We start from the raw sequence: 19,882 nt of genomic DNA, 5'->3' as shown, positions 1-19,882 counted from the left end.
ATCTAAAAAAAGTTAGAAAAATGACAGTGAAATCACCTTCTGTTTATTCTATTTACAGTGACCCTTCACTTTTCAAAACTCTGAAACCTAGCCACAACTGTGAATTAAGCTTAAAAGGAATTGAGTATAACATCGCTATGATAAAATGTCTACTTAAGCCTTATAAAGAGTTTTATTAACAAAACATTTTAAGAAGGAAAAAGTATAGGTTTTGTTTTTGAGACTATAGCAGATCAGAAATAGCACACTAAGAAAAAAACTGGTAAACTATTAAATACATGCACAACAGAACTGAAAACCAGACATTTAGAGGTAAGACCAAAACAAAACAAACAAAACCCCAAAGGCTAAAAGGGATCTAGACTTAGATATTACTTCAGAAGACAATGGTAAATATTCACATAATTAGGACTACTAGTTAACCAGAAGAGACAGGATCAAGTTCAATGTACTCTGCTTTAAAAGGCATCGAAGTATAAAATACTTCAAAAGACCTAAAAAGCATTTTAGCACTTGAAGAGCTTTGATTACTTAGAAAATGTATTCCATGAAAAATATCATCTCCACATATATTATGTTGCTACCTATATGACTTTCCCATGAGATTAACATTCTAAGAGAAGCTTCAAACACAGCTATTAATTCCAAACTGTCATACAGTTATCCTAAACAGTCTCAAACTTACAGTTATAAGAACACAATGAATTTTTTTTCGTGAACCACTTGAGAATAATTTGCCAAATAACTGTATACTTTATATTTTCAACAAACAAGAATATCCTCCTACATTAACCAATACAATCATCGAAATCAGGAAATGAACTGATACATCTCTGCCATCTAAGCCTCAGAGGACTCCAAGTTTGGCCAATTATACTAATAATGCTCATCAGAGCAAAAGGATATATCCAATTCGAAACCATGCATTGCATTTAGTTGTCTTTTCTCTTTTAGTCTTTTTCAATAAGGAATGTTCCTCAAGTCTTTCTTGATTTCTATGACGTTGGCATAAAATATTACAGGTCAGTTATTTGTAGAATGTCCTTCAATGTGAGTTTGTCTGACGTTTGCTCATAATTAAATCTGGGTTATGAATCTTTGGGAGGAATATTACAGAAGTAATGTTTTTTCTCATTATATGCTATCAGGCAATATACAATTTTCATTTGTTACATTCCTGATCACATTCACTTTAATGACTTGATTAAGATGGTATCTGCTAGGTATCTCCACTATCAAGTTCCTCCTTTCCCCTCTGTAACTAAGTATTTTGTGGATTTCACTTTGAGACTACATGAATAATCCATTCCTTAACAAACTTCCAATTTATTCACTTATTTACCTATGTAAGTATAGATTAATGGATTCCTATTTTATTCAATGGGTTAATTCCATTACTATAATTATTTATTTTGATCCAATTTTTCCTAACTTGACCATTTGGAACTCCCTCAATATGAATCCGCATTATTATTGGGATGGCACTGTCCCCAAGCTCTCTGCATTACATATTATATAGTTATAAAAAACAAGTCTTCTGCTAATTGCTTTAACTGAGACTGTTGATTACCATCATCTCCTAACGCAGTACCCCATACCAATTAAATCAGAAACTCTGGAAATGGGACTTAACCATCAGTATTTTTTAAAGCTCCAGAGGTGATTCCAATACATGGCCAAAGTTCAGAACCAAAGCCCTAGACTCAAGAAGACCAGTGGGAAGATGACTCCATCTCTCTACAGCTCTTCTGATCAGAGTTAAATTCAAGGGATAATAAACAAGTTGTGTGCTACCATATGTTTGGTATCTGTCCACTGAATTCTACTCCTGGACATCTCTGCTATAATTTACACTCAAGATTCAGTCGACTCCTAATACAGAAGGATTTGTTAAAAGCAATTAAGTGCCATGGGTACATGCTATCAAATGTAAAAGATCTTTAAAACATAGTCATAAAAAGCTTTCATTCTTTTGACAAAATATTTAATAGATGCTTGTGTAGATGCAGACACATGAATTACATTTAGATATAATCAATGATAAATTGTGTTCTAGAAAGAAAAAAATAAATTATCAAGCATATATTAATAATATCACACAAAAGAAGAGAGAGATCTTAATTCTTTTTTGTTTACTACTGTATACACAGAACTTAGCAGAGAATATGCACACAGTAAACAGTTCTCAAATAAATCATTCCAACATAGTTTGGGTCACACAAAACATCAGAACAAAAAATGGATCTGAATAAGTCCTTGAAGAATATAAGTCTAAGCAGAAAGAAACAGAAATGGGTGTAAGAGCTCCTAAAGGGTGTATACTAACCTATACTAAAAAAAGATTTAAAGCAAAAAGGGGGTTTCAAAAGTAAGGAGTAAAGAAGAAAACAAAATCTGATTCGAAAAGATACTGTTAGGCTGGAGGAAGGAAAAACAAGGACATGCAAACAGAACAGAGAGATGCCACAGGGGGAGAACAGACCAGACCCCAAGGTCCGTGCCTTATATGGAAAGGGGACAGCTCTTCCTGAATTCCATCCTTCTGATGTGCCAACTAAGACCCGGATGTCAGCCTCCTCCCTCTTGGAAGGAAAAAAAGTTTCTAGTTGTCTATTATGTCACCTTTAGCCAATCATACCTCTCCACGCCCCCTAGGATAGCTTGCCCACTCCTCCCCCTCCTAATCCCTTATAAGCCCCCACCTCCCTGACCAGGTGTGACTTCCCCGGCCTGTAATATCCAGACGGCAGAACATCACTGGGGAGTGGCATTCAAATAAACTACCTGGCCCTTTGTTGCCTCTCTTCGCCTGCTTATTTCGGCTAAAATTTATCTTATAGATACATGCACCCATACGTTTATCACTGCATTATTTACAACAGCTAAGATATAAAAGCAACGTAAGTGTTCATCAATAGACGAATGGATGAAGATATGTTACATATACAATGGAGTATTATTCAGACATAAAAAAAGAAATCTGCGATTTGCAACAATATGGATGGATCTAGAGGGTATTCCACTCAGTAAAATAAGCCAGGTAGAGAAAAACAAATACGACATAATTTCACTTATTTGTGGAACACAAAAACAAAGCAAAACAATGAACAAAACAGCAGTAGGCTTATAGACACTAAGAATTGACTAGTAGTTATCACAAAGGAGGTGTTGGTGGGGTGGGGGGTGGTGTAGGAAGGTTGAGGGGGATAAAGGGGCACAAAAATTCTCAATCATAATACAAGCTGGTCATGGGATAGTAGTACAGCATGGAAAATATAGTCAATGATTCTGTAACATCTTCCTATGCTAAAAGGGGTGACAGTTTAATAACTGGGTGTGGGTAAAATTGAAGTATTTCCAGAATATCTCGCCTGGCTTTGGTAAATCTGCATATCAACAGGCCTTCAGAGGTGGAAAGAAGTATGGCTTTACTGCATTTGCATCTTTCCTCAGGGGTGGAGAAGTTCATCTCCATATCAATGGGTAATTACCTGGGCAACAGAGGGCTTATCTGTACCTGAGAGGTGAGGGTGAGGGCCGGTGTTGTGGTTGCTGCTTGAGCAGAGAAGAAAGACGACCTGGAACTGAAGTTTTGTGAGCAATAAACAGGTTTTAAACTTTATTTCTCCCTTTGACTGATTTTGGTTTTTAGAGGTATTTTGCTCCGGGATTTCCTTTCCCCGGACTTACAATGGGTAACTGTTGAACCACTGTGTTGTATATTTGAAACCAGTATGATTGTATATCAATGATACTTCAGTTAAAAAAAAAAAGGAGTAAACAGGAATTCACTAGTAATAGGTACTTGTGTACTAATTTGAATTCTCAAGAATTGAGACTAACAGAGCCATATCTATGGAAGAGCTTCATGATTTTTCTGAAATATTTAATATGAAAAAAATCACTTGATTTGAAACTGGCTATTGTAGGGAACTTTCACATCATGTTTGTCAATGAATGAGAGAAATGTACAATGACAGTACCTAAGATGTACAAGTTAAAGATACTGAAATTATTTGAAATCTGATTAAAAATAAGAAAAAAGTTTCTGTCATCTGACAAAGAGCAATGAATTTCTTCTGCTCTTTGCTACCATCTAATTTCACTTTCACTTTTTACTTTTAATGAGCCATGTTTCTAACTGACGGTGACAAGAATGTGGAGAGATCTTTTCAAAATCTTCACCAGAAATTGCATAGACACTTCAAACATAAAATCTAAGATAACAAAAGTTTTATTCATAGAGGCAAACTCAAATTTCTCCTTTTAAAATATGCACGAATTCTAACTGCACATTTTATACAAATTCATTGTATACTATTACATCAGTTTGGATCCTCTGAGTTTAGAAGAGCAAGAAATAGGGCAGGGTGTGGGGGAGCTGGGGATGCCTGCACAGGATACAGGAAGAGCAAGCAGGTGAAGAGAGCCCTCAGACCCTGATCAGTTCTGACACCTGAGAAAGAAGAGATGCAAAGGAAGCAACTGGGTAGAAAGAGCCTCTACTGGGATGGCAGTGCTGTTATTAGAAAATCTTGGCTGGCCCAATGCAGAGTCCCTGAGAAAAAATTTCCTGCTAGAGGAGTTCCCCACCAAGCAAGCATAGCCAGCTCTAGTTACATTTGGTCACTGGCTGGGAATAGCCCAGAGGAAGTGTGGCCTCTGGTTCAATACATATCTGAAGGTTCAAGAGCTGGAAGTTCCCAGTCAACTCCTCAAAGGAGGTTCTTTTGAAGGGGGATCTGAGTGGTACAATTCCATGACTGCCACACTATCTTCCCAAGAGCTTTTGTATTTTATTGTATAATACACATATGTATCAACAAAAATGCAAAAAAACCCTTCACCAAGGCCCATTCAAATGTGACCAAATTCTCTCCAGTTTACCCCAGTATGCCATAAAACGTTATCAATTTTTTTGTGTATCATCCCATATAGAAAAAGGTTGGAAACAATACCTTAAAGCATTTCCAATATAGAGGAAACTGCCAGAGGTGTCAGAGTTCTACCAGCCAGTCTTACAAGACAATAAACTTTAAAAATTGAATAATGCATGAAAGAGTATCTCCATCTGTCAGTAATGAATAAAACTTAAGTTTTCTGGTTATCTTAAACAGTGCTCAAATTCTTCCTCTGGGAAAAATATACTTTTGTATAAAAATAATCATAGCAAGGATTCCGATTTGTGGACCACCCTTTTTTTTTAACTTTTTTTAATTAAGATATGATTGATATACACTCTTATGAAGGTTTCACATGAAAAAACAATGTGGTTACTACATTTACCCATATTATCAAGTCCCCACCCATACCCCAATGCAGTCACTTTCCTTCAATGCAGCAAGTTGGCAAAGATCCATTATGTCCCTTCTCTATAATACACTGTTCTCCCCATGATCCCCCACACAATGTGTACTGAACATAATACCCCTCAGTCCCCTTCTCCCTCCCTCCCTACCCGCCCTCCCACACACCTCCCCTTTGGTAACCACTAGTTCATTCTTGGAGTCTGTGAGTCTGCTGCCATTTTGTTCCTGCAGTTTTGCTTCACTGTTATACTGTGGACCACTCTTAAATCTCTGTTCTACTCCTGAAGGAAATCCTTCCACTTCTGTTTTTCATCTACTGTAACTCCCTTCTGAGTGTGATATAGCAAAGAACAGAAATCATTTTTATTTTTTAGAGTAGGCAAGGACCCCATTAAACATATCTATTGAATATAGAGTGTAACTAAACCTGTTGTTTACCACTCTATAAATAACTCACAATTAGAATACAAGTGTCAAACCCACCAAACAAACTTGGAAATTTAGTCATATGATAACAAAGGAAATTTGTACCTAAAATGGCACGTTTCTTTTTTGCTATGAGTGTTTTAATAAAAGGTATCAATTCATTAAGATCAAATCCTTTCTACTTCCCTGAAACCTTGAAACACTGACATAAAATACAGGGTGAAATGGCTAAGCTGAAAAACAATTTTTTGAAGTGGGTAAACTGAACTCTGTATGTTTTACAGACTTTTGCTAGAGCACTAGGAGAGCATGTTAGCAGTAGATGCTTCGAATCAGAATACAGTGAAATACCGTCAGTAAAGACAATGAGTATTAATGAACTATTTACTCATTTTATTTTTATTTACTTTTTTAAGTTGAAAATTCAATTACTGTCAGAAGAAACCAAGGCTTGTTAGGAAAAAGGGTATCTTAGTTCACAAATTAAAAATGTCTACTTCTACTTGTTTGTTATGCTTCAGAAGACTGGAGACTGACGAGAATTAGGCTTGGGGTGGATTAGTGATTGTGCATTGAGCATTGAGTCCCCTATACAGAATTTTATTGTTGTTAACAACCATTTGATCAATAAATATGAGAGATGCCCTCTAAAAAAAAATACTGCTTTTGAAAAATATGGTATGGACCCTTCATTCCCTTAATTCCCATAATCCAATACAATAAAATATTTACTAAAAGTAAAAAAAAAATGTCTAGTTCTAGGAACAACCATATTCTCATACTAGAGACAGATGTCTTGGGTTTTCACTGGAAATGCCATTAAACTATGAACTCGTGATGATTTCGTGGCTATCAAGAAAATGTTGATCATAATGCAGCTCCTAACTTCATTTTTCTACATATGGAGAATATAACAGGCCAACGTGAATATCTAGTCTGCCTAATAGCTTCATATCTCATTAAAGTTAATGAACTAGCCTAGTGCTGATACACTTTAGCTTCTTGTGAGTCTAGTGAGGAACAACCCAAGTCTGGTCAACACTAGGACACTGATTAAATGATTTCTAAAATGACAAAGCCAAAGGGCCAGAATCTGATGATTCTGTGAGGTAACATCAGTCAGTAAAACTGAAAGGTAAGCATCCAGACTCCTCTTGATGATAGCTCTCTCTGTCTTTCACTCTACTGTGTATCTATATGCTTCTCTCTACTTTTGACAATTAGATGGCAAAGAAATGCAGCACAAACTTGAAAAAAGTAAGTTAATGGTAAACTCAATAAAGATAAAAATACTAAAATCAGAACAGTCTTCTCTGAGTGGAGGAAGATGCAAAAGGCATTTTTTAAAAATAAGTTTTGGAGGCAGAGCCAAGATGGCAGCATGAGTAGAGCAGCGGAAATCTCCTCCCAAAACCACATATATTTTTGAAAATACAACAAATACAACTCTTCTTAAAAGAGAGACCAGAAGACACAGGACAACAGCCAGACTACATCCATACCTGCCAGAACCCAGCGTCTCGCGAAGGGGGTAAGACACAAACTGCAGCCCGGAGGGACCCTCCCCCCAGCTCCCCGGCAGGAGAAGAGGAGTCGGAGCGGGGAGGGAGAGGGAGCCCAGGACTGCTAAACACCCAGCCCTAGCCATCTGCACCAGAGCGCAGACACAGTGCGTGCATGGGGTGCTGGAAACTAGGGAAACAGGACAGTAAGACCTGCGAGCGGGTCCCCGCAGTCAGTGCCCCTGGGACAAAGAAAAGCAAGTGCTTTTGAAAGTCTTAAAGGGACAGGGACCCCACATCTGGACGGAAGCATCCCAGGACACTTAGCCCAGCAGCTAGGACTCCCAGGAACTCTGGGGACTCTAACCCCATGGGCAATAGGGCAGCATAGAGGCCACTCATGGAGATAAACAGCCTCCCAGCCATTTCCACTCTGATATAACTCCAACATATCAGAGCAGCAGCCAGAGGCAGGCCACAGCCACTGCCAACGCGAGCTAAACTCCACAGCGGCCAGGCAAGAATCAGAAGCCCCATCTGTGCGTGGCTGCCCAGCACAAGCCACTAGAGGTCGCTGTTCTCCAAGGAGAGGAAGGCCACCAACCAACAAGGAGGGAAGTTCTCCCAGCTATCACTTGCGCCAGCTCCGCAAACTATCTCTATGGCCATGAAAAGGCAGAAAAATTTGATACAGAGCAAAATCACAGCCCCTGAGAAGGAGATAGACCTAACCAGTCTTCCTGAAAAAGAATTCAAAATAAAAATCATAAACATGCTGATGGAGCTGCAGAGAAATATACAAGAGCTAAGGGATGACACCTGGAGGGAAATTACAGAAGTGAAACAATCTCTGGAAGGATTTATAAGCAGAATGGATAAGATGCAAGAGGCCATTGATGGAATAGAAACCAGAGAACAGGAATGCATAGAAGCTGATGCAGAGAGAGATAAAAGGATCTCCAGGAATGAAACAATATTAAGAGAACTGTGTGACCAATTCAAAAGGAACAATATCCACATTATAGGGGTAGCAGAAGAAGAAGAGAGAGAAAAAGTGATAGAAAGTGTCTTTGAAGAAATAATTGCTGAAAACTTCCCCAAACTAGGGGAGGAAATAGTTGCTCAGACTACGAAAGCACACAGAAATCCCAACAGAAAGGACGCAAAGAGGACAACACCAAGACACATAATAATTAAAATGGCAAAGATCAAGGACAAGAACAGAGTATTAAAGGCAGCCAGAAAGAGAAAAAAGGTCACCTACAAAGGAAAACCCACCAGGCTATCATCAGACTTCTCAACAGAAATATTACAAGCTGGAAGAGAATGGCATGATATATTTAATGCAATGAAACAGAAGGGCCTTGAACCAAGAATACTGTATCTAGCACGATTATCACTAAAATATGAAGGAGGGATTAAACAATTCCCAGAGAAGCAAAAGTTGAGGGAATTTGCCTCCCACAAACCACCTCCACAGGGTATTTTAGAGGGAATGCTCTAGATGGGAGCACTCCTAAAAAGAGCACAGAAGAAAATGCCCAACATATGAAGAATGGAGGAGGAGGAGTAAGAAGGGAGAGAAATAATCATCAGACTGTGTTTATAATAGGCCCATAAGTGAGTTAAGTTAGACAGTAAGGTAGTAAAGAAGCTAACCTTGAACCTTTGGTAACCACGAATCTAAAGCCTGCAATGGCAATAAGTACATATCTTTCAATAATCACCCTAGATGTAAATGGACTGAATGTACCAATTAAAAGACACAGAGTAATAGAATGGATAAAAAAGCAAGACCCATCTATATGCTGCTTACAAGAGACTCACCTCAAACCCAAAGACATGCACAGACTAAAAGTCAAGGGATGGAAAAACATATTTCATGCAAACAACAGAGAGAAAAAAGCAGGTGTTGCAGTACTGGTATCAGACAAAATAGACTTCAAAACAAAGAAAGTAACAAGAGATAAAGAAGGACACTACATAATGATAAACGGCTCAGCCCAACAAGAGGATATAACCATTATAAACATACATGCACCCAATACAGGAGCACCAATATATGTGAAACAAATACTAACAGAATTAAAGGAGGAAATAAAATGCAATGCATTCATTATGGGAGGCTTTAACACACCACACCCTCCAAAGGACAGACCCACCAGACAGAAAATAAGTAAGGACACAGAGGCACTGAACAACACACTAGAACAGATGGACCTAATAGACATCTATAGAACTCTACATCCAAAAGAAACAGGATACACATTCTTCTCAAGTGCACATGGAACATTCTCCAGAATAGACCAAATACTAGGCCACAAAAAGAGCCTCAGTAAATTCCAAAAGATTGAAATCCTACCAACCAACTTTTCAGAAAGCAAAAAGGCTCACAAACACAAGGAGGCTTAACAACATGCTCCTATATAATCAATGGATCAACGACCAAATTAAAATGGAGATCCAGCAATATACGGAAACAAATGACAACAACACAAACCCCTAACTTCTGTGGGACGCAGGAAAAGCACTCTTAAGAGGAAAGTATATAGCAATCTAGGCATATTTAAAGAAGGAAGAACAATCCCAAATGAATAGTCTAATTGTCACAATTATTGAAATTGGAAAAAGAACAAATGAGGCCTAAGGTCAGCAGACGGAGGGACATAATCAAGATCAGAGAAGAAATAAATAAAATTGAGAAGAATAAAACAATAGAAAATAATCAATGAAACCAAGAGCTGGTTTTTCAAGAAAATAAACAAAATAGATAAGCCTCTAGCCAGACTTATTAAGAGAAAAAGAGAGTCAACACACAACAACAGAATCAGAAACGAGAAAGGAAAAATCACGACGGACCCCACAGAAATACAAAGAATTATTAGAGAATACTACAAAAACCTATATGCTAACAAGCTGGAAAACCTAGGAGAAATGGACAACTTCCTAGAAAAATACAACCTTCCAAGACTGACCCATAAAGAAACAGAAAATCTAAACAGACCAATTACCAGCAACGAAATTGAAGCGGTAATCAAAAAATTACCCAAGAACAAAAACCCCGGGCCAGATGGATTTACCTTGGAATTTTATCAGACATACAGAGAGGACATAACACCCATTCTCCTTAAAGTTTTCCAAAAAATAGAAGAGGAGGAAATACTCCCAAACTCATTTTATGAAGCCAAAATCACCCTAATACCAAAACCAGGCAAAGACCCCACCAAAAAAGAAAATTATAGACCAATATTCCTGATGAACATAGATGCAAAACTACTCAACAAAGTATTAGCAAACCGAATTCAAAAATACATCAAAAGGATCATACACCATGACCAAGTGGAATTCATCCCAGGGATGCAAGGATGGTACAACATTCGAAAATCCATCAACATCATCCACCACATCAACAAAAAGAAGGACAAAAACCACATGATCATCTCCACAGATGCTGAAAAAGCATTCGACAAAATTCAACATCCATTCATGACAAAAACTCTCAACAAAATGGGCATAGAGGGCAAGTACCTCAACATACTAAAGGCCATATATGATAAACCCACAGCTAACATCATACTGAACAGCAAGAGGCTGAAAGCTTTTCCTCTGAGACTGGGAACAAGACAGGGATGCCCACTCTCCCCACTGTTATTCAACATAGTACTGGAGGTCCTAGCACGGCAATCAGACAAAACAAAGAAATACAAGGAATCCAGATTGGTAAAGAAGAAGTCAAACTGTCACTATTTGCAGATGACATGATATTGTACATAAAAAACCCTAAAGACTCCACTTCAAAACTACTAGAACTAATATTGGAATTCAGCAAAGTTGCAGGATACAAAATTAACACACAGAAATCTGTGCCTTTCCTATACACTAGCAATGAACTAATAGAAAGAGAAATCAGGAAAACAATTCCATTCACAATAGCATCAGAAAGAATAAAATACCTAGGAATAAACCTAACCAAGGAACTGAAAGACCTATACCCTGAAAACTACAAGACACTCTTAAGAGAAATTTAAGAGGACACTAACAAATGGAAACTCATCCCACGCTCCTGGCTAGGAAGAATTAGTATCGTCAAAATGGCCATCCTGCCCAAAGCAGTATATAGATTCAATGCAATCCCTATCAAATTACCAACAGCATTCTTCAATGAACTGGAACAAATAGTTCAAAAATTCATATGGAAACACCAAAGACCCCAAATACCCAAAGCAATCCTGAGAAGGACGAATAAAGTGGGGGGCATCTCGCTCTACTACAAAGCCACAGTAATCAAGACAATTTGGTACTGGCACAAGAACAGAGCCACAGACCAGTGGAACAGAACAGAGACTCCAAACATTAACCCAAACATATATGGCCAATTAATATACGATAAAGAAGCCATGGACATATAATGGGGAAACGACAGTCTCTTCAACAGATGGTGCTGGCAAAACTGGACAGCTACATGTAAGAGAATCAAACTGGATCACTGTCTAACCCCATACACAAAAGTAAATTCGAAATGGATCAAAGACCTGAATGTAAGTCATGAAACCATAAAACTCTTAGAAAAAAACGTAGGCAAAAATCTCATGGACATAAACATGAGTGACTTCTTCATGAACATATCTCCCCGGGCAAGGCAAACAAAGGCAAAAATGAACAAGTGGGACTATATCAAGCTGAAAAGCTTCTGCACAGCAAAGGACACCATCAACAGAACAAAAAGGTATCCTACAGTATGGGAGAATATATTCATAAATGACAGATCCGATAAAGGATTGACATCCAAAATATATAAGGAGCTCACACACCTCAACAAACAAAAAGCAAATAATCCGATTAAAAAATGGGCAGAGGAGCTGAATAGACAGTTCTCCAAAGAAGAAATTCAGATGGCCAACAGACACATGAAAAGACGTTCCATATCGCTCGTCATCAGAGAAATGCAAATTAAAACCACAATGAGATACAACCTCACACCAGTAAGGATCACCATCATCGAAAAGACAAACAACAACAAATGTTGGCGAGGTTGCGGAGAAAGGGGAACCCTCCTACACTGCTGGTGGGAATGTAAATTAGTTCAACCACCGTGGAAAACAGTATGGAGGTTCCTCAAAATGCTCAAAATAGAAATACCATTTGACCCAGGAATTCCACTTCTAGGAATTTACCCTAAGAATGCAGCACTCCAGTTTGAAAAAGACAGATGCACCCCTATGTTTATCGCAGCACTATTTACAATAGCCAAGAATTGGAAGCAACCTAAGTGTCCATCAGTAGATGAATGGATAAAGAAGATGTGGTACATACACACAATGGAATATTACTCACCCATAAGATAAAAACAGATCCTACCATCTGCAACAACATGGATGGAGCTAGAGGGTATTATGCTCAGTGAAATAAGCCAGGTGGAGAAAGACAAGTACCAAATGATTTCACTCATATGTGGAGTATAAGAACAAAGGAAAACTGAAGGAACAAAACAGCAGGAGAATCACAGAACCCAAGAATGAACTAATAGTTACCACTGGGAAAAGGACTGGGGAGGATGGGTGGGAAGGGAGGGACAAGGGCGGGGAAAATGAAAGGGGGCATTACGATTAGCATGTACAGTGTGGGGGGGCACGGGGAGGGCTGTGCAACACAGAGAAGACAAGTAGTGATTTTACAGCATCTTACTACGCTGATGGACAGTGACTGTGAAGGGGTATGTGGGGGCGGACTTGGTGAAGGGGGGAGCCTAGTAATCGTAATGTTCTTCATGTAATTGTAGATTAATGATACCAAAATAAACAAACAAATAAATAAACCCCTCCCCTCACAATAAGTTTTAAGCTATAATTCACCTATTTAAATGGCACCATTCAATGGTTTTAGTATATTCACATAACTGTGCAACCATCATCCCATAAAAGAAGCCCTATATCCATTAGCAGTCACTCCCCATTCCTCCCAAACTCCCCCATCCCTAGGCCACCATAAATCTACTTTCTATCTCTTCATATTTGCTTCCTGTGGATATTTCATACAAATGGAATTGTGACTGGCTTCTTTCACTTAACATAATGCTTTCAAGTTTCAAACATGTTGCAGCATGTATCAGCACTATATTTTTATTGCTGAATACTATTCCATTGTATGGATATACCATATTTACTTATCCATTCATCAAGTGATTTGTTTCTGCTTTTTTGCTCTAATGAAAAATGCGAAGTTAACCAAGAGGCCATTGTCAGCTCACCAAGCTACTGAGCAAGAATACAGTACTCCAATGGTGAAGCTTAGTGCAGAGAGGCTATATGCCAAAAACAAGCACTGTGTTAGATAGAATTGGCAAGTATAGGAAGAAAATGCCTTTCATAGAATACATATCCAAAACAGAAGAGGGAATCAGAGTTAAAGGAACTACTGATTTTCTACTTTGTTCAGTGCAGCAGGCTTTATGATTTAGTCTTGTGCTTACCCCTTTTTTAAACCTTTAGGGCACTAAAAAAAAAAAAAGCAAAATACCTGCCCACATATTGCCAATCCAATATAAGAAAGCATGGATCACAGGTTCAATCCCCTTTGAGTAAATTTCATGAGAGCTTTATGCTATACTGATACTAAAAAATTGGGAATCTATGAAGAAACGTCCTGGGAAGACATATCACGGAATGTAGTAAATCATCTAAACAGACCTAGATTTTAAACACTCAAGAGTAGATACCTGGCTCTCCCTCTAAGAGCAAGTAATTTACCTGAGCTTAATACTTTCATTTTAAACTGGTTTCTACTGACCTTACATATTCTAAATATTATCTAAGGGACTAGATACAAGTGTGTAAAATCTAAAACAGTATATACATTTCCCAAATTTATTCACACTCCCAGTGTCCTAATTCACACTTCCTCTTTTCTCAAACCACCACCTCCTCCCCAATCCTCATTCCTGTTTTCCTTGCATCCTACTTTACTGGTGGGGAAAAAAGACATAATTCCAAAGAAACTTCCACATTCTCATCACCCCATCTACTAGCCCACTTGCACCTGTCAGTGCTTCTATCTAAGGCTTTGATGCTCACTTACAGAAGTGTATCACTCCACCGATTTCCCACTCTCTCAGACCATACCCCATCTCCCATCTTAGAAAAAAATGTTCTTGTTTACACACCCTCCTTCAGCCATCACCCCTTTGTCTATTTCCCCTCACACCAATCCTTCTTGAAAGCACTGTTTAGAAAAGCTACCTCCAATTCTGCTGGTCTTGAACTCATTCTAATCAGGCTTTCATTACCCCATCATTCCACCAAAATAGCTCTTGCCAAAGTCACCATCAGCCACTGCATGATCTACTTATCTTACAGCATTTGACACAGCTGATTATGCTTCTCCTCTTTAAACTCTGCCTGCATTTGATTTCCAGGACACCACTCTTTGTTCTCCTCTTTACCTCACTAGCACCCCCTTCTCAGGTTCCTTTCTAGTTCCATCTCATTTCCACAACCTTTAAATTCTGTAATGTCCCCAAGGCTCAGTCTTTGGGTATGTCTTCTCTATCTATATTCATTTCACTTAGGTGGGCTCATCCAATCACACAGTTTTAAATTACTGCCTATATTCCCAAGATTACCAATGTGTAACTCCAACTCAGACTTCTCTCCTTAATTCTAAACTTACGTACCTGTCTCTTCAACATCTCTTCTTAAGTGTCTATTAGATACCTCAAACTGAACATGTTCAAATAGAACTCCTAATTCTCCCCACCCCAATCCTCTGCAGCCTTCCCCATCTCAGAAAATGGCAATTCTATCCTTCTAGTTTCTCAGGGCCATAGTCTGGGACAATCAAATTTGACTCTGCTCTTTCTCTCACTTCCCACCCACATGTATCAGCAAATCCCAATCACTATCTTCAAAACAAATCCAGAATTTGACGACTTTGCTTCACTTTACTGTTATCACACTAATCTAAGCCACCAGCATCTCTCATCAGGATTTTTACAACAGCTTCCTATTCTTGCTTCTGTCCCTGTCTTCTACCCCCTATTTTCAACTTACCAGCCAGAGTGATCCATTTAATACACAAATCAGACCATGTCACTCTTCTCTTCAAGATCACCAAACTGCTTTCTATCCCAGAGTATCTTAGTCAAATTCCTTACAATGCCCTACAAGGTCATACATGATTCAGGCTTAGCTACATCTACTATTTCTTATGATTTAATCCACTTGCTTGCTCTGATGCACTCACACTGGCCTCCTTATTGTTTCTAACCATAGTTCCTGCCTCAAAACCTTTTACTTATCTATAAGAAGGTTCCAGGCAGAGGGAACAACAGGACTAATCCCTTTGCTCTTACTTTGTGTATCTGCTCAAAGGTCATTTTTAGAAAGGGCTTCCCTGAACAACTTAAACAGGGTAAGCCTCAGACATGTCCTTCGTTGTTCTGCTTTATTGTTCTCTATACAACTTGTCAACAACTGATATATATGTTTACTTATTATCTATTTGCCCCTCCCCAACTAAAATATAAATTCTATGAGGGCAGAAATTTTATTTTAATGCTATATTCCTAGCGCTGAGAACACTGCCTGGCACATAGTAGGCATTCCACTATTTGTTCAATGAATTGATCACCCAATGGAGGCTATTAGCATACATTCATTCAGGAATGCTGAAAATATCTTTGTTAAATCAAAAACATGAGCCAAACAGGTATTAACCAAGAGAACTTACATGCTACCCACTTTGCATTTGGGACAACTGAAATGTTCTGACTCTACAGTAAAAACAAACACTATTTACTGAACTTTAGTAATGGGCCTGGGATCATAGCAGGAACTTTTAATGCATTATCTCATTTAAAGAAGTGTTTAAAAAACAGATTTCTGCATTGTTTTTCTGCTCCAAGATAAAAAATGCTGTTAAACAAAATGTTCCACATAAAACAGAAAAAGCCCTCAGTTGTGTACAGTCAGCCCACAGTATCAGAGAAACAAAAAAATCACTGGTTTTGAAGCAACTAAGTTTTAGAGTTGTCACACAGTAACAGATAACTGATACACTGCCCAAAGTTACCCAGAAAGTGATGGAATTAACATTTCAAAATGTGTGATTCCAAAAGCCTTTCTCTATACCACATCACCTCAAATTATATAACTGAAAGAAACTCAGAAAGCCAAACAAACAGAAAACCTAGAAATTAAAAGTCATTTTTAGCAGTTCAATTAAAGTCATTCTCTAGTTTTATTTTCCACAGGACAGGAATATACTAACTGAGCTATGTCTTCTAATAGTTACATGACATGAGAAACCATCTGTTATGTGCCTTTTTTTTTTTTATAACTTGTCTATAGCTTTCTAGGAAAATCAAAATAAACAAGTGTTTTGCTGCCATTTTTTCAACCAGCTTTTCATTCTGTGTAAGTCATTTTAAAAATGTGTAACAGCCATCACATCAAGCAGTTACATAACACTGGGAACAAGGCAATGCTCTAAGTGCTTTATAAATATTAAAACCACTTGATATTCATGCCAGTCCTTTTGACATATAAAGAAAAGACACAAGAATTAGTAACTTGCCTAAGGGTCACACAGCTAGCTGGGACTCAAACCAGGTTTTATGGATTCAGAATCCATGCTTTTAACTATAACACAAATTAAATAATTCCTCCCAGTACTAAAATTATCAGGCTTTTAGCTTACTTGAAGTTCTCCCACTCAGATGTTATACTTACCATGAATGTTTTTTCCTCTTTAAACATACACCTTGGATTTTAAGACTAACCAGGAAATGTAAAATATAAATATACTGATAATGAAAGAACTTAGTTTACATTTTACTTAGCCATTTTCCTGATCTTTAAGCATTTGCTCATTTTAAACCATAAATAATCTTTACATTATTTTTTTTTAACCATAAATAATCTTTATATTATAAACACAGACATCTGTTGGATACTTCTTACTTAAAGTAAGTCTCTTTTTGGCAGATACTGTGTTCCTAAAGATGACTATAACATCCTTTTACACAGGCAATTAGGATATGAGCTAACAGCAGATGTGACCATCTATTACTAGCCAGTAGCTGTGATTACTCATAAATACAAAATTCAACGTCATTCACTCAATAAATTCTTACAAGTCAAAGCCCCATAGTTGGCAAAAGACAGCAAAGACCTAAAGTGGATGTGAGAAACACACTCAGTGGTCCAAATTCAGTAAGTGGACAGGAGACAGAGTACAGTGGAGCGAGGCTTTTACGACGGTCTTGCAAGATCGGGTGTCTGGTGGGCAGGCACACCTGGGGAGTTTGGCGCCAATAATGTATCTCCTAGTACGCGAGTCCCTCCCCTGGTTCCTCATTGGCTGAGTACTACAGGGTTCACATTCTTCCCCGGACATGGCCTAAGCCAGTTATACCTTTCCTTTACATTTGTCTTAATCTTATTGGTAGGTTTAAAAAACTCAAACAGGTATAGCCAGGCCCTTATCAATTCCCCCACCCCCACTCTCAGCCCGAGCAGCTTCTACCACCTGGCCCTTTGTTAATATCTTACTGTTAAAATGTTTAAACATCCTAGTGGGAATAAATCACATTTAGGTTTTATGCTCTTTCCTAACAGTGGATATAAAATGCAGGCACAGATAAAAATGTTTGTACAAGTACAGCATATCTAAGAAAGCATACACAACCCAAGTTTTATTGGCAATTATCTCTGAGGAATCAATATGGCAAGGAGAGGGAAAAGCATATATTTCCACAATATTCAATTGTTTCTAAGATAAGTATCTCATACTATATAATAAGACTAATGTAAAAAAAATTTGTCAGTCATCTGGATTTTATAGGATTTCACGTTTTCTACTAATACTATTATCAAATTAGATTAAATAATCAGTGTAAAGTGAATCTTTTTATTTCCTTTTATTTTAAGTAACAATTTCCTAGTGAGAATTTTTGACTTGGGAATGTACTGCCTCTGGAAGAAAGGAAGAATGGCCAATATCCCCTAGAGGCTGTATCACTGCCTAGAGGGGAGACTTTTCTAAGCACATCAGGTGAATTGGCAAACCTTCAAAAATTCTTCCAAATCATACTGCAACTAAAATTTATGAAAATGTGAAAGAACATTTCTATAACTGGAACTAACAGAAGAGTGACTGTTAAAATACATTAGCAAGTTAATTTACATTAGTAAAATTAGTGACGACGCAAAATGGTCCTTTTTTAAAAACAACTAACAAAACTTCAACACTCTTAGAAAGGCAAATAGGTTTCAAAAGGGACAATCAATCACTTCTAGAAATATTTTTTTTAAGTTAATAATGTCTAATATTTTAAGAAATTTTTTGTTATAGGCAATAACATCACTAGTAATACTCGATAATCACACATGTCTTTATGGCTGCAACTGCAACTATCAGGAACATGTAAATCAAAGTACAGGCTGAAATGTAATCAAAGTACAGGCTCTTGTAATAGACACTCATTCAAATGTAGCTTAAGTAGTAAACTAAAAATATCACAATTAAAAATATCCTTACTGCAAGGCCACTTAATCTTTTAAGTATGCAGAACAATGATCCAGATCAAAGCACCAAGTAAAAAGAGCAGTAGCAATAATAAATATTTTCAAAACCTATTAAATGTTAAACCTGAGAGAGGGAGGAGATAGGGAAGATTTAAAACTCATTAACGAATGCCAAAGGTACAGCACTGAGCCCAATGCTCAAAAAGATGCATACATCAATAATTTGCATATCCATGACTTATCAATACCTAATATTCTATACAGATAGGAGTCAGAAACATATTTCATTTAGACAGCACTATTTATTTCATGTTTTATCTAGGAAGGTATGTTTAAATCAGACAATAACATTTATTTAATTGCTTAATGATTCAATTTTGTAGCTTTATAACAATTATTGAAAATAACAAAAATGTTTATTCAGCTCTTATTAGGAATCAGATTCTATGCTAAATCTTTTGTTTTCACTATCTCATTAAATCCCAACCAAATCCTCTGAGGTAGGTATTATATTATACCATTTTGGAGATGAGGAAAACTGAAGCACAGAAGTAATTTTTCAAGGACTCTCAATTAGCAAGTGGGAGGTCTTATAAACAGACCTATATGCCCTGAGTGGGAATCCAAGCTTCTCAATACCATATAGATAAATCATTCTTATTTTATGAACTACTGCAAATGTATTATTTAATCATAAGACCACATACCTATGCATTAAAGCAGGTATAAGATTAGGCTCTGATGCCTCAAGTGGTCTCTTACACAACCTGGAGGTACTCTGAAGCACACTGCTTCTTAAAGACAAATAATTAACAGCTAGGCAAATATGCATATTACTATTTTTCTCATAATTCTTTTTCCTTTTAACTTTTTATGTTGACATACTTTTAGACTTATAGGAAAGTTGCTACAATTGTAAAGAATTCTAAAATACCCTCAAGCAGATTCCCCAAATGTCAACAATTTCTCACACTTGCATTATCCTCTCTCTAAAATACACATAAATATAATTTTTCTGAATTGTTTGAGAGTAAGTTGAAGACACTGGATCCCTTTACCCTTAAATACTTCATTTCGTGTGTACTTCCTAAAAACAAGGAAAGTCTCTTACATAGTTACAGTG

At 37.4% G+C, this 19,882-nt stretch overlaps 1 protein-coding gene across 3 annotated transcripts in view; it reads right to left on the bottom strand.

The window, feature by feature from the left end:
• The window catches only part of HIPK3 (homeodomain interacting protein kinase 3), a 137,840-nt gene that overhangs the window by 23,038 nt on the left and 94,920 nt on the right, over positions 1-19,882 (bottom strand). The gene's annotated exons all lie outside the window — the stretch shown is intronic.

Source organism: Manis javanica, chromosome 11 (assembly GCF_040802235.1).
Source record: "Manis javanica isolate MJ-LG chromosome 11, MJ_LKY, whole genome shotgun sequence".
In the NCBI taxonomy this organism is placed as follows: Eukaryota; Metazoa; Chordata; class Mammalia; order Pholidota; family Manidae; genus Manis; species Manis javanica.
Note: the sequence above shows the minus strand (reverse complement) of the source record. Positions and strands in the feature narration are given on the sequence as shown.